The sequence below is a fragment of the Quercus robur genome, chromosome 9 (assembly GCF_932294415.1).
Source record: "Quercus robur chromosome 9, dhQueRobu3.1, whole genome shotgun sequence".
NCBI classification, from domain to species: Eukaryota; Viridiplantae; Streptophyta; class Magnoliopsida; order Fagales; family Fagaceae; genus Quercus; species Quercus robur.
In genome coordinates this window covers 49,039,681-49,054,837 of record NC_065542.1, presented here as the reverse complement: position 1 = coordinate 49,054,837, position 15,157 = coordinate 49,039,681, and the positions used below count along the sequence as shown (strand labels likewise).

General features: G+C 33.8%; 1 pseudogene; it reads right to left on the bottom strand.

Annotated features, from left to right (window-relative positions):
- Positions 1–3,175: 3,175 nt before the first annotated feature.
- Positions 3,176–15,009, bottom strand: LOC126701145 (G-type lectin S-receptor-like serine/threonine-protein kinase RKS1; annotated as a pseudogene).
- Between the last annotated feature and the right edge of the window lie 148 nt (positions 15,010–15,157).

Below are 15,157 nucleotides of genomic sequence, written 5' to 3'. Positions count from 1 at the left end.
AACATTTCTATCTCTTTTTTTCTTGTCTTTCATTTGATAAAGAAAATTTATTTTATTAGTTAGATAATATTTGAGCTTAATTAATTAAAAAAAAAAAACCTTATTGGTTAAAATTTGGGGACTTTTTTTATACCTGGGCCTTAGGCGACCATATCAACTGCATCTATTGTAGAGCCAGCATTGAGCATGAGATGAGCAAGCTTTGAAAAATCTTTAGGGCTATTCAAGTCACGGACTACACTAACTAACAGCTACCTTGTTGAACCAAATCAACCAACAAATAATAGTTTCTGACGTGTGAATGACAATGATTAATAAGAAATTCGTCAAAATTGATTGACAATTTAAATAAAGTGATTAGTAAGAGATTATGAAAAATACAACATTTTACTCCAAATCAATTTGAAGAAATCTCCTCCAAGCCATTACATGAAGAATTATAATTCACGTGTATTATTTAAACAAGTCATATGATTCATTAAAATGTTCATATGACTAAAACTACATATCGATACTCGATAGTCCTTTCAACTATCATGTAGTGGGTTGTAGAAAAACGTTTAAAAGTGTACAAACCTTAGACTACCTTAAATCCTCCTTTTTTCTTTTCTCAAATCTCACTCATTCTCAAGTCTCTCCAACAAAGGAAATAGGGTTTGTCAGTTATCTTGTGGTTATGAGAGAGAGAGAGAGAGAGAGAGAGAGAAATGGGTTTTACTGGACACCAACTCGCCACATACTATGCCATTGTCAATTTGTCATTGCCATCACCAACTTTTTTTTTTACATTGCCTAAGGTTTCAGTATTTGAATTTTACAACCTAACATTATATGCAATTTTGATTAGCAAACCTTCAGTTAATTTTTTGCTGATGTGTCCATTAGGTGACATGTAAACTTATGATGTGAATTGCTTGATCAAATCATATCGCAACACATGGTATTCACTATTCCACGTCATATAAATAGCAAAACAAAACTTTAATTATTAAAATAAAAAAATATTTATTTTCATTAAATTAAAAATTAAGAAAAAAAAAAAAACTAATATGTACACGGTGGTGAGGAGTGGTGACAAGCAGGGGTACCCAGCACAACTGGAAATCTACAAACTCAGGAACACGGGTTGTGAAATCTGAGGTCCAAATCCAACTAATATGTTTGATGTTAAGGGTTCTTTATTTTTAAATTGGCTAAAGGTGACTCATAAATGAAGGATTGTATTTTTAAGGTCCAGATCAATCCTTGATCTGAGAAACAAGAATTGGTTTCTTTCCTTTATTTTAGGTACAAATCTGAGAAAAAAAATTGTATTATTTTAGTTTTTTATTTATTTTATTTAGTTTTTGCAATTTTGAATTTTAAAGAATTTATTTTAATAATTAAAGTATATCTTTATTTTGGCTGTTCATATGACATGGAATAGTGAAATCCATGTGTCATGATTTGATTGAATCACACATCATGACCTTACGTGTCACTTAACGAACACATCAATATAAACTTAATAGAGAGGTTGTTATTCAAAACAGGATATATTGTTAGGGGTAAAATCAAAATTCTTAAACTTCAAGGTATAAAATCCAAACATCCCTAAAGATATATTTTGCACTTTAAAATGTAAAATCCAAACATCTAGCTACGTACTGTGAAATAGTGCTATACATGATTACGTGTATGGTATGGTAGCAACTCTTAAAAGCCCATTCTCGGTATCTAAGCCCATTCTCGGTGAAGGGCTTGGAAAGCAGGCTACATTTGTATTTGGCTTCTTCACCAAAAAAAAAAAAAAAATGTATTTGGGTTACTTGCATTCTTTTTGATTACCCGACATAGTGTAATTCACATTGATAAATAAAAATAAATAAATTGGTATCGCTAAATCACTTCTTGTTTGAAGACAGTAAAATCATCATAGCAAGGTCTTAAGAAAGGTTGTCAATACACCTGTATTTTCATCTAGATGTTAAAAATAATATCATTTAAAACAATGTCTTAAACAAATCACTATATAATATTTAGTTCTACCTTTTAACTAAATGAAGGTTTGAATAGGATGTTTAGCACATCTAGAACATCCAGATTTTATGCATGTTGCAAAGAAATTATATATAGTTTTGTTAAACCATCCAAAAAAATATTAAAATTCTCTCAATGGATATCTTCACATTTTCTTAAAATCTTTACAAACCTATCCCCATTTCACCAAAAAAATAAAATAAAATTGCAAACCCATAAGCAACAAGTTGACAAATTGAAATTGTTTAAAATTTGTTGATGTCTAACATAATAAGATTTCCGAAATTATATTCATCACTTGTGTCCTGCTATATAACATTAATTTGTTCCATATGATGCTGATGTTGCGAAAACTAGTTTGAGCTTCTTCTTTTTTTTTTTTTTTTTTTTTTTTTCAAGTGAACTTCAAGGAGAGAATCACACACTCTCAATAAGGCACCTTCACAAATATAAGTGACCACAAAAGTAGAATTGGGCCAAATTTAAGCAAAAATGAGAAAATGATTACAACTTTTTGTCACCCATTTTTTCATGCTTCTCCTTGCAATACAAAGAGGATCTACCATCAAAGTTATAAACTATTGTTGTTCTAACTAATTTGGTAATATTGTCTTGGTTGAAGTGCTGTTTTAAGTTAAAAATATTAGCCATACCCAAGCATATCAATAGGCTTTGCACAATTCATAAATACAATGGTTTCGTTTTGAGTAAAACACCCTGAAATCCAAATTAAATTCCAGTATTATGTATTTAGCATTCCTCAATTAAATCATCATGGTTAAACTTAGTAAATTTCACACCAAAAGAAAAGATCTTTGTAACTTTGGACATCTTATTCTGAAAACCAATGAAGTTATCTCCACAGAATATATATATGCAGTTAACTTTTAGTATATTAACTTCAGAAACCACTTGAAAGAAAAAGTTAAAGGAGATGGTAGTGATTTCATCACAAGTTCTGGACAATAACAGTTTGTGTAATATTATATATTATCTTCTTTTTTGTAATAATTTTACAGTGCATACATTATGTTCAATTGTTCATACAAAAATATATATATATATATATATATATATAATGTGGAGTAGACTTAGAGTAACTCAATCCTATGTTGTAATGGAATATTTGTACACCTGCCACAAATAGTTTGGGGTTTCAATGACTGTCAATTTTAGAAAGTGTTATTTCGTTTATAGAATTAGACGTTGCACTAGTTGATCTGTCTGTACTATTGTATGTACCCATCAAAATAAATGCAGGTCGTTTTGGAGAAGGAAGATGAGTGTCATTACCTAACATGAAAACAACAGTTGACATGGTTGGCCGATCTGATGCATGTTCTTGCACGCACAAAAGTCCAATTTGAATGCATCTAGAAACTTCATTAGCAGGGTATGTCTCATCTGGTAATGGGTCAACTATTTTCATGGAATTGTCTTCTCTCCATAGGTCCCAAACTTGAGAAAAGATATTAATCATATTAGGCTTAATAATATAGGCTTAATTTTGTAGTCATTGTTTGGATGTGTACTTACATGTCCAATCAATTTGAGGAAGGACCATCATGATGATAAGTACTGTTCTTTTTGCCAGTAATGATCTCTAGTAGCAATACCCCAAAGCTATATACATCAGACTTTATTGAAAATAGTCCTTGCATTGCATACTCAGGTGACATATAACCACTGTCATAGCACAATGAAAAGGAAGATATTGAGACTCAACATAAAATGATCGAAGATAGCCCTTTGGGCACTAACATACATGTAAAATATGAAGTAACACAATATGAAAACGAATTATAGAGATATCCTTAATATTTTTTTTTTCTTACAAAGGCTTGTAGTTTGGACTCTCCTTAGATGTAAAAATGGTAGTCAAGTAATCGGTTAAAAAAGTATATCTTTGTTTTCTACCATACTTACAATGTTCCAAAAATGCAATTTGTATTAGCTTCAATTTGGTCCCCTCAACAATTCTAGCCATACCAAAATCTAAAATTTTTGGATTCAATGCATTGTTAAGTAGAACATTGCTGACCTTTAAATCTCTATGGATAATTCTTAATCTTGAGTCTTGATGAAGATATAAGATCCCTCGAGCAATTCCACAAATAATCTCAAATCGCTTTCCCCAATCTAACCATGACCTTTTTGTTTCATCTAAATGAAGAAATGAGAACTTGGATTAGATTGCATTGCATTCGTGCTTTTTTACTTAGGTATAAAATCTTGCTACTTGGAACTGATATGTTTGTAATGGGAGGATCATTTCCTAGTGATGATGAGTGAGGATAATGTGAAAAAGAAGACATACCAAAAATGAAAGAGACCAAGCTTTTATTGGCAAGTACTCTTAGATCAACATCTTCTCTTCTTTGTGAATGCAACAACCTAAAATTCTAACAAGGTTTCTATGTTGGAGTTTAGCAATTAGTTCAACTTCTGTTTTGAATTGTTCTATTCCTTGTCCAGAGCATTTTGATAGTCTTTTTACTACTATTTCCATTCCATTTTGTAGCAAGCCCTGCAATTAAAGTCCAAATATCATTGTCATAGTGCATAATTGTTGAAAGAAACTCAACTTGGTGAATTATTTGGGGGAAGCCGAATTGCACACAACAAATTCATACTCAATGAGTACCCGTAAACATTCATGATGGAATTTATGATGCATAAACACACTTGAAATGAGATTATGCAAATTCTGGGACTCGCTCAATGAGACTACCTTATAAACTGGGACAAAACCACCTTGGCCAAGCTTTTTAGCAATAGAGAAGTTATCTGTAGCTGCAATTATGGTTCTTAGATTAAATAATGGCAAATTTGAATTTCTTCTAGTTCCATCGAGGTCCCTTCTACTCAGAGAGGCTTCAAAGTACGTTAAAGTGGAGTTAGCACTATTTGAATATGTGCTATGCCTCGTCTCTATCATAAAACAAGTAATTAATAACGCTAGTAACCATTTTTGTCCAATTAGGAATTCTCACGCAAAAGCCTAATTTAATAAAACTAAGAAACAAACTAAAAGAAAAGAATGAAATAGAGGAAAATAAGAGGAAAAATTGAAGTTTACAATTTTCTATTTCTCATTGACAAGAAATCCCATTTGGTTAAAACGCACCTGTCTAAGAGGTAAGTGCTTATGGGTGATGAAAGTTCCTCAAGCCTACTGATGGGGCTGGAGAAAATCTTAAAATGTCAGGGAATTGGTTGGGCCATTCATCAAGCTTTTAGTTGAAAGGGTGAAAAAATTATCCATGTGGCATGATAATTGACACCCTGAAGGTGTTTTGATCCCCAATTTTGTCCAAAAGGTGGTTTATGATACTGCAATTTCTGAGTTTGCAAAAGTATCCAGTATTCTGAAAGAAATGCAGTAGCCTTGGAAACCTGTCAAATCAGAAGATACTATCCTACAAGCTTATTTCCATCAATTAAAATTAACAACTCAATGTATAGGATTTCATCTAAATATGGAAAAGTCACATGGATTTCAACCTGGAGTGAAATAAGAAACAAGATGGATACAGCTGAATGGTGGAAAGTGGTTTGGTCTAAAGCAGCTGCTTCTAAGCATTCCTTAATTCTTTGTCTTTGTCTGTCAGTGATGGACAAATTGCAATTTAGAGTAAAATTAAATAAGAAACATGTACGTCTCAATGAATGGTAGAAACCGGTATGGTCTAAAGCAGCTTTTCCGAACAAGTCCTTCATATCTTGGCTGGCAGTGAAGGACAGGTTTCCCTCCCAAGAAAGGCTTGTAAAATGGGGTACAATGGTGCTCATGTATGTTTTCTGTAGAAGTCAAATGGAATTTTTGATCTTGCCATTTTCGAGTGTTCTTTCTTTTGAATTTGACATTTGTGTATGGTAGATATAAGAATGTGCAAATGGAATGAGCTAATGCATTAGAAGTATAGAAATAGGTTTTAAAAAAATTGCTCTAAACTTCCTTACCTTTCTTCTTCTTCATTACAAAACAATACACAACTGAGACTATAAGAAGAAACATTACAACAATAGAAACTCCTAGAATTGCCAGCATCCTCTTTTTCTGAGTAAGACCATTTTTCTTAGCATATTGAGCTGAGTTAAAAAAAGAAAAAAAAAATTCAAACGATATCATAAATTTCAGAAGTTGATTGAACTTAAATATTTATTGATGCAGTTTTGCAGGAAAATGATAGTAGGGATGGAACAAGGGTTTAAGGAGAATATGTAATTTTATTTTTATTTTTTTAAAAGGAGAAAATGTGATTCACATTTTGAGGTCCAACTTATCAAAAGAACAAAAAAAAAAAAAAAAAAAAACAAACAAACATGTTCTCACAACAATGTCAAGTCCATATGTGATTCTCTTTTTTGAGGCCGAAAATGTGTTAAAAGAAGAAACGAAAAACAAATATTGCAAACCTATTTTTGTAACAACAGTGTCCAACACCAAGAGAGTGTTTCTTATTAATATAAGTAGAATCACAATTCAATTTCTCTCTCTCCCATTATTGTAATAACTATATAAAAATAAAATAAAACAAGTATTGCATAGTAGGACCTACTACGATTGATGAATACATTTGTAGAAATCCTGTGTTATAAAGGGTATACAACTCTTAAATAATTTCGACTTCTCCACACATCGTTTGAGTTTTGAATTAGAATGAAATAGATAAAAGGTAGAATTGTGAAAAGTTTGATATTTTTAGATAATTTAACAAAACCATATGTAAATTCTTTCCCATGTGGAATGTAATACTCGTTTTGATTTGTAATATATAATTTGAAATATGAAATAGATCTATTTTAAATAGAGAAAATCATTTTTCAATAATGTGACCTAAATCAACTTTAAGGTTAGTACCATAGGGAAAATTAGATGTTGAACTAGTACTCTGTATAAATTTCAGACTAATATAATACAGTAGACATGAACTTTGACTAACACTATTTGTTTTGAAGTAAAACAAATAAAATTTTAAGGTGTTTTGTATGACCAATAAAAATTTTCAAGCAAACAACCAAAATCAGTAGTTGAGTCACTAGAACCGTTAGTGTAGGAGGTCTAGTAACTAGACTGTTGGAATTTTAGCTTGAACGATGTCTTCAACAACTGGACAGGGGGCAACTGCCGCTAGAGTGATGTCTCTGGCCACCAGAATGGTGGCTTCGGTAATCAGACCTCTAGCACGTAGCTTTAGTGATCGGATTACTAGTATCGGTTGCCAGAGTGATGGCTTTAGCCACTAGAACGTTGGCACTGATCGTCAGAGTGGTGGCTCTAACCACTAGACTACCGACATCATTTGCCTAGCTCATCAAACCGATGACCTTGCCACCAAATGGGGTGAGGGAACTCACTGTGTATTTTTGTAAAATGTTTTATCAAAATTTTAAAGGTAAAAGATGAAAAAGTACCTAATACAACTGCATCCACACGTATGTATAAATCTTGTCCTACATCAGAATATGTTCTTGTGTCCACCAAGTCCCCTTGCCATGTCAAGCAACCAATCCCTCCCTCACTCTCATTTGCACTTGCGTAAGCCATACAAGAACAATTCGTCAAACACTTTTGCTCACACTCTTTCAAACTCAAACTCATGTCTGCACGTGCTATTGATGTATCTGGCACCTTCACATATGCCAACTTCATGAACCCTTCTCCATTGTTGCACATGGACACTCCTTGCTTCTCCCTCACGCAACCACCTGACCCATCTCTAAAGTACCAATCACGAGATGAGTTGGGTTCAAACCTAGGAAAGCATGTGCACTCAAAATTGACCCCTTTGTATAGGTCACAATAACTATTTGGACCGCAAGTCAAATACTTATCACATAACTCTTGTGGGGCAGACCAGTATTCGACCCATCTTGTCTCGTGCCATACAGTCCATTGCAGAATTCCTGATTCATCCACCACCAATTTAGTAAAAACTTTGGGGCTACCTAATTTTGAAGGTATACCGTACATAGGGGTGACTTCATCTTGGTTATTCACAAAGCTAATATTGAAGTAAATTGATGCCATTTTATTTTTGGGTACACCGCTTAATCCTAGACCAATCCAAGATCCAGAACGCCATAATAGAGCCTGACCCATGTATAAGCTCACCTGAGGGTACCCAATTGGAACCATTCGATATGAATAGTTGCCAATTCCTAGGTCATCTTTGGACTTCCAAGATGTTAGGAATCGGTTCAACCCGGTTTGTCGGTCCAGCCCAATTTTCATAAACGGAAGCACAGTATTGGTGGGATAATCAAAACTTTCCCATATAACACGTTGGCTGCCTTGTTGAACCAAAACAAGATTTCTTATATCTAAGAGCATAGCCATAGAATTATTTGTGGATGAGACAAAAAAAGAAACATTGGTGGACCAAATAGGAGTGGTTCGGTTTTGGGTGTGGAGTACACTATTTCCCATACCATTGATGGAGAGGACTTCGGAGGTATCATTGAGAGGAGTGTCTCTGTTTGCAACCCACACAATGGTTTGTTAGGTGATTTGGTTAAACCAAATTCCAACATAGCGGTGACTAGAACTGTCGAGGCTGAAAAACCCAAGTGCAAAGGTTTTCTGGTTTGAGAGTAGAAGTTGACCATCACCATCCTTAAGGGGTTGGTCTGGTGTTATGGTGTCAAGGGAAGTGCAGATTGGGCAAACAAGAAGAAGGGAGAGAAGAAGCAATGATGTATTCCTTGTAGCAGGATTCATCATTTTTTCTAATGAAGAGTGCAGTAATAGGACGTGTGGAGGACTGGCTAGTATAGACTATAAAGAGCTTGATAGCCATATAAAAAAAATCAATTGTTCTTTTATAAATAAAGTTAAATGAGTTATTCGACATATGCAAGGTGTCGTCCACTTGTCAAGGACCCACACACTCAAATCATGTTTACCTTGAAAACCCATTCACATTAGTGAAAGATGAGTCATGCTATGTGACATAAAAAAATGCACAATTTTGTGCTACAACTCGCTACGTGGTGAGTTGCGAGTGGTGAAAGTGTGTCCCCACATAGCCTACAATCATACATCCACCAATCATAACTTGCCATGTGGTTAGTTGTGACACAAAAATTGTGGCTGACCTGACTGGCTGGTATAGACCTTGATAGCCATATATACTGAAAGTCTTGGATGTAGCTTTCTATTTATTTCTTTATTTTTAACTTACATGTCGGATTCTATGATAATTACTTTTTATCATTGTACTTAAAATACTGATTGATTTTTAGTTTGGGAAGATTTGAAATCTAAATTCGACAAAAGAAACTTTCCACCCACATGGATTTTAATAAGGAAAATGTTAACAAGCACCGTGTGGTGCTTATTAAGATTTCTCTTAATAGGTTGTGTTAATAAAAAAGACAAAAAGTTATTAAAAGGATAAAAAAAATTACTAAATTTTTTTCAAAAAGGATAAAAGGCTGTAAAAAATTTAAAAAGTGTGCAAAAAGCTATTGTTAACAGGCACCGTAAGGTGTCCATTTACACAAACCTTTTAATAAATTCTGAGAAGGGAGTTGGAGACGAAACTATGAAAGCCATGACAAAGACAATACATGCAACTTAATTAACACGTCTGACTCAAATAGTTTAAATCAGTCATTCTTCTTTTAAAAATAAAATTGAAAATAAATTAAATCAATTATTCGACATATGAAAGAAGGCAAATGCAAGCTATCATCAACTTGTCAAGGACCTACAACACCTACTCAATGACGTGTACCTTGAAAATCAGTGCACCTTAGTGAAAGATACTTAACGAAAACTCCGGTCTTCTTGGGCAACTTTAAGTCTTAGATAACAACTTTTGACCCTAGAACTCAGATGTACAATGATAGAGTGACTGTGAAGAAAAATTATTGAGTGGTTCTTTTAATAGTGAGCTAATAGTCGAACAATCAACCACTAAAGATTCAATTAATAATCCAATGATAATAAATAAATAATTATATAACGTTTGTTGTGTTTTATATCACCTCCTCTCCCATTATCTATCTATCTCAATAATAAAATTAAAAAAATTGTGGTCTACTTCATTGGTTATTGAAAAAGTTGTAGTGGTAAAATAATTGTTATTGGGTTTGTCTAGAAGTGATTGTTTACAGCCAAATAGTCAACAACTATGGTTCAAGTGATAATCCAACGATGATAAATAAATAATAATATATCCTTTGTAGTGTTTTATTAAAGTACCTTTAAAAAAATATATATCCAATTTATCATATCAGACAAAAATACTGTGAACTATAATTAAACGTATATAGTGTATATCATACATTTTTCATATTATACTTGTTCACAAATATTTCGACTTATGTGCAAATATTTCAAGCTTCATTACTTTTATTGATAGTATTGAATCCATTGATGGTATTTATTGATGACCTTTTTGTTTCATCTAAATGAAGAAATGAGAACTTGGATTAGATTGCATTGCATTCGTGCTTTTTTACTTAGGTATACAATCTTGCTACTTGGAACTGATATGTTTGTAATGGGAGGATCGTTTTCTAGTGATGATGAGTGAGGTTAACGTGAAAAAGAAGACATACCAAAAATGAAAGAGTCCAAGCTTTTATTTGGCAAGTACTCATAGATCAACATCTTCTCTTCTTTGTGAATGCAACAACCTAAAATTCTCACGAGGTTTCTATGTTGGAGTTTAGGAATTAGTGCAACTTCTGTTTTGAATTGTTCTATTCCTTGTCCAAAGCATTTTGATAGTCTTTTTATTGCTATTTCCATTTCATTTTGTAGCAAACCTTGCAATTAAAGTCCAAATATCAATGTCATAGTGCACAATTGTTGAAAGCAACTCAACTTGGTGAATTATTCGGGGAAGCCCAATTGCATACAACAAATTCATACTCAATGACTACCCGTAAACATTCATGATGGAATTTATGATGCATAAACACACTTGAAATGAGATTATGCAAATTCTGGGACTCGTTCAATGAGACTACATTATAAACTGGGCCAAAACCCCCTTGGCGAAGCTTGTTAGCAATAGAGAAGTTATCTATAGCTGCAATTATGGTTCTTAGATCAAATAATGGCAAATTTGAATTTCTTCTAGTTCCATCAAGGTCCCTTCTACCTGGAGAGTATTCAAAGTATGTTAAAGTGGAGTCAACACTATCTGAATATGTGCTATGCCTCGTCTCTATCATAAAACAAGTAATTAACAATGCTAGTAACCATTTTTGTCCAATTAGGAATTCTCACACAAAAGCCTAATTTAATAAAACTTAGAAACACACTAAAATAAAAGAATGAAACAGAGGAAAATAAGAGTAAAAATTGAAGTTTACAATTTTCTATTTATCATTGACAGGAAATCCCATTTGGTTAAAATGCACTTTTCTAAGAGGTAAGTGCTTATGGGAGATGAAAGTTCCACAGGCCTGCTAATGGGGCTGGAGAAAATCTTAAAATGTTAAGGAATTGGATGGGCCATTCATCAAGCTTTTAGTTGAATGGGTGAAAAAATTATCCATGTGGCATGATAATTGACACCCTGAAGCTGTTTTGATCCCCAACTTTGTCCAAAAGGTGGTGTATGATACTGCAATTTTTGAGTTTGCAAAAGTATCCAGTATTCTAAAAGAAATGCAGTAGCCTTGGAAACCTATCAGATCAAAAGATACTACCCTACAATCTTATTTTCGTCAATTAAAATTAACAACTCAATGTACTGGATTTCATCTAAATATGGAAAAGTCACATGGATTTCAACCTAGAGTGAAATAAGAAACAAGATGGATACAACTGAATGGTGGAAAGTGGTATGGTCTAAAGCAACTGCTTCTAAGCATTCCTTAATTCTTTGTCTTTGTCTGGCAGTGCAGGATGAATTGCTATTCAGAGTAAAATTAAATAAGAAACATGTATGTCTCAATGAATGGTAGAAACTGGTATGGTCTAAAGCAGCTTTTCCCAACAAGTCCTCCATATCTTGGTTGGCAGTGAAGGACAGGTTTCCTTCCCAAGAAAGGCTTGTAAAATGGGGTACAATGGTGCTCATGTACGTTTTCTGTAGAAGTCAAATGGAATTTTTGATCTTGTCATCTTCGAGTGTTCTTTCTTTTGAATTTGACATTTGTGTATGGTAGATATAAGAATGTGCAAATGGAATGAGCTAATGCATTAGAAGTACAGAAATAGGTTTAAAAAAATTGCTCTAAACTTCCTTACCTTTCTTCTTCTTCATTAAAAAACAATACACAACAAAGACTATAAAAAGAAACATTACAGCAACAGAAACTCCCAGAATTGCCAGCATCCTCTTTTTCTGGGTAAGACCATTTTTCTTAGCAAATTGAGCTGAGTAAAAAAAAAAAAAAAAAAAAAAAAAAAAAAAAAAAAAAAAATTCAAATGACATCATAAATTTCAAAAGTTGATTGAACATAAATATTTATTGATGCAGTTTTATAGGAAAATGAGAGTAGCGATGGAACAACGGTTTTAGGAGAATATGTGATTTTATTATTATTATTTTTTAAAAGGAGAAAATGCGATTCTCATTTTGAAGTCCAACTTAACAAAAGAACAAGACAAAAAAACAAACATGTTCTCACAACAATGTCAAGTCCATATGTGATTCTCTTTTTTGAGGCCGAAAATGTGTTAAAAGAAGAAACGAAAAACAAATATTGCAAACCTATTTTTGTAACAACAATGTCCAATGCCAAGAGAGTGTTTCTTATTAATATAAGTAGAATCACAATTCAATTTCTCTTTCTCCCATTATTATAATAACTATATAAAAATAAAAGAAAACAGGTATTGCATAGTAGGACCTACTACGAGAGATGAATATAGTTGTAGAAATCCTGTGTTATTAGGGGTATACAACTCTTAAATAATTTCAACTTCTCCACACATTGTTTGAGTTTTGAATTAGAATGAAATAGATAAAAGGTAAAATTGTGAAAATTTTGATATTTTTAGATAATTTAACAAAACCATATATAAATTCTTTCCAATATGGAATGTAATATTCGTTTAGATTTGTAATATATAATTTGAAATATGAATAGATCTATTTTAAATAGAGAAAATCATTTTTCAATAATGTGACCTAAATCAGCTTTAAGGTTAGTACAATAGGGCAAATTAGATGTTGAACTAGTATTTTGTATAAATTTCAGACTAATATAATACAATAGACATGAACTTTGACTAACACTCTATTTGTTTTGAAGTAAAACAAATAAAATTTTAAGGTGTTTTGTATGACCAAAATTTTTTTTCAAGCAAACAACTAAAATCAGTAGTTGAGTCACCAGAACCGCTAGTGTAGGAGGTCTAGTAACCAAACTGTTGGAATTTTAGCTTGAACGATGTCTTCAACAACCGAACAGGGGGCAACTGCTGCTAGAGTGATGTCTCCAGCCACCAGAATGGTGGCTTCAGTAATCAAACCTCTAGCATGTAGCTTTAGTGACCGGATTACCGGTATCAGTTGCTAGAGTGATGGCTCTAGACCCCAGAACATTGGCACTGATCGTCGAAGTGGTGGCTCTAACCACTGGACTACCGGTATCATTTGCCTAGCTCATCAAACCGATGACTTAGCCACCAAATTGGGTGAGGGAACTCATAGTATATTTTAGTAAAATTTTTTATCAAAATTTTAAAGGTAAAAGATGAAAAAGTACCTAATACAACCGCATCCACACGTATGTATAAATCTTGTCCTTCATCAGAATATGTTCTTGTGTCCACCAAGTCCCCTTGCCATGTCAAGCAACCAATCCCTCCCTCACTCTTATTTGCACTTGCGTAAGCCATACAAGAACAATTCGTCAAACACTTTTGCTCACACTCTTTCATACCTAAACTCATGTCTGCATGTGCTATTGAAGTGTCTGGCACCTTCATATGTGCCAACTTCATGAACCCTTCTCCGTTGTTGCACATGGACACTCCTTGCTTTTCCCTTATGCAATCATGAGATGACTTGGGCTCAAATCAAGGAAAGCACTTGCACCCAAAAAGGACCAAATTGTGTGGGTCACAATAACTATTTGGACTGCATTTCAAATACTTATCACACAACTCTTGTGGGGAGGACCAATATTTGATCCATGTAGTCTCCGGCCATAAGGACCGTTGCATAATTCCTGATTCATCCACCACCATTTTAACAATAACTTTGGGTTCAGCTACATTTGAAAATATACTGTACATAACGGTGGTTTCATCTTGATTATTCACGAAGCTAAGATGGAAGTAATTTGATGTCATTTTGGGTACACCGCTCCATCCTAGGCTAGTCCAAGATCCAGCATGCCAAAATAGAGTCCGACCCACATATAAGCATGCTTGAGGGTACCCAGCTGTAACTATTTGATATGAGTAGTTGCCAATTCCCAGGTCATCTTTGGACTTCCAAGATGTTAGGAACAGGATCAACCCGGTTCGCCAGTCTAGCCCAAGTTTCATAAGCGGAAGCAAAGTATTGGTGGGATAATCAAAACTTTGCCGTGTAATGGTAACACGTTGGCTGTCTTGTTGAGCCAAAACAAGATTTCCTATATCTAAGAGCTTAGTCATAGAATTATTTGTGGATGAGATAGAAAAAGAAACATTGGTGGACCAAATAGGAGTGGTTCGGTTTTGGGTGTGGAGTATAAGGTTTCCCTTACCGTTGATGGAGAGGACTCTTGAGGTGTCATTGAGCAGAGCGTCTCTGTTTGCAACCCACACAACGGTTGGTTTGGTGATTTGATTATACCAAATTTCAATGTAGCGGTGACTGGAACTGTCAGGGTTGAAAAACCCAAGTGCAAAGGTTTTCTGGTTTGAGAGTAGAAGTTGACCATCACCATCCTTGAGGGGTTGGTCTAGTGTTATGGTGTCAAGGGAAGTGTAGATTGGGAAAACAAGAAGAAGGGAGAGAAGAAGCAATGATGTATTCCCTTTAGCACGATTCATCATTTTTTCTAATGAAGAGTACAGTAAAAGGACTTGTGGCTGACTGGCTATCATAGACTATAGAGAGCTTTATAGCCATATAAAAAAAATCAGTTGTTCTTCTTTTATAAATAAAGTTAAATGAGTTATTCGAAGTATGCAAGCTGTCGTCCACTTGTCAAGGACCCACACACTTA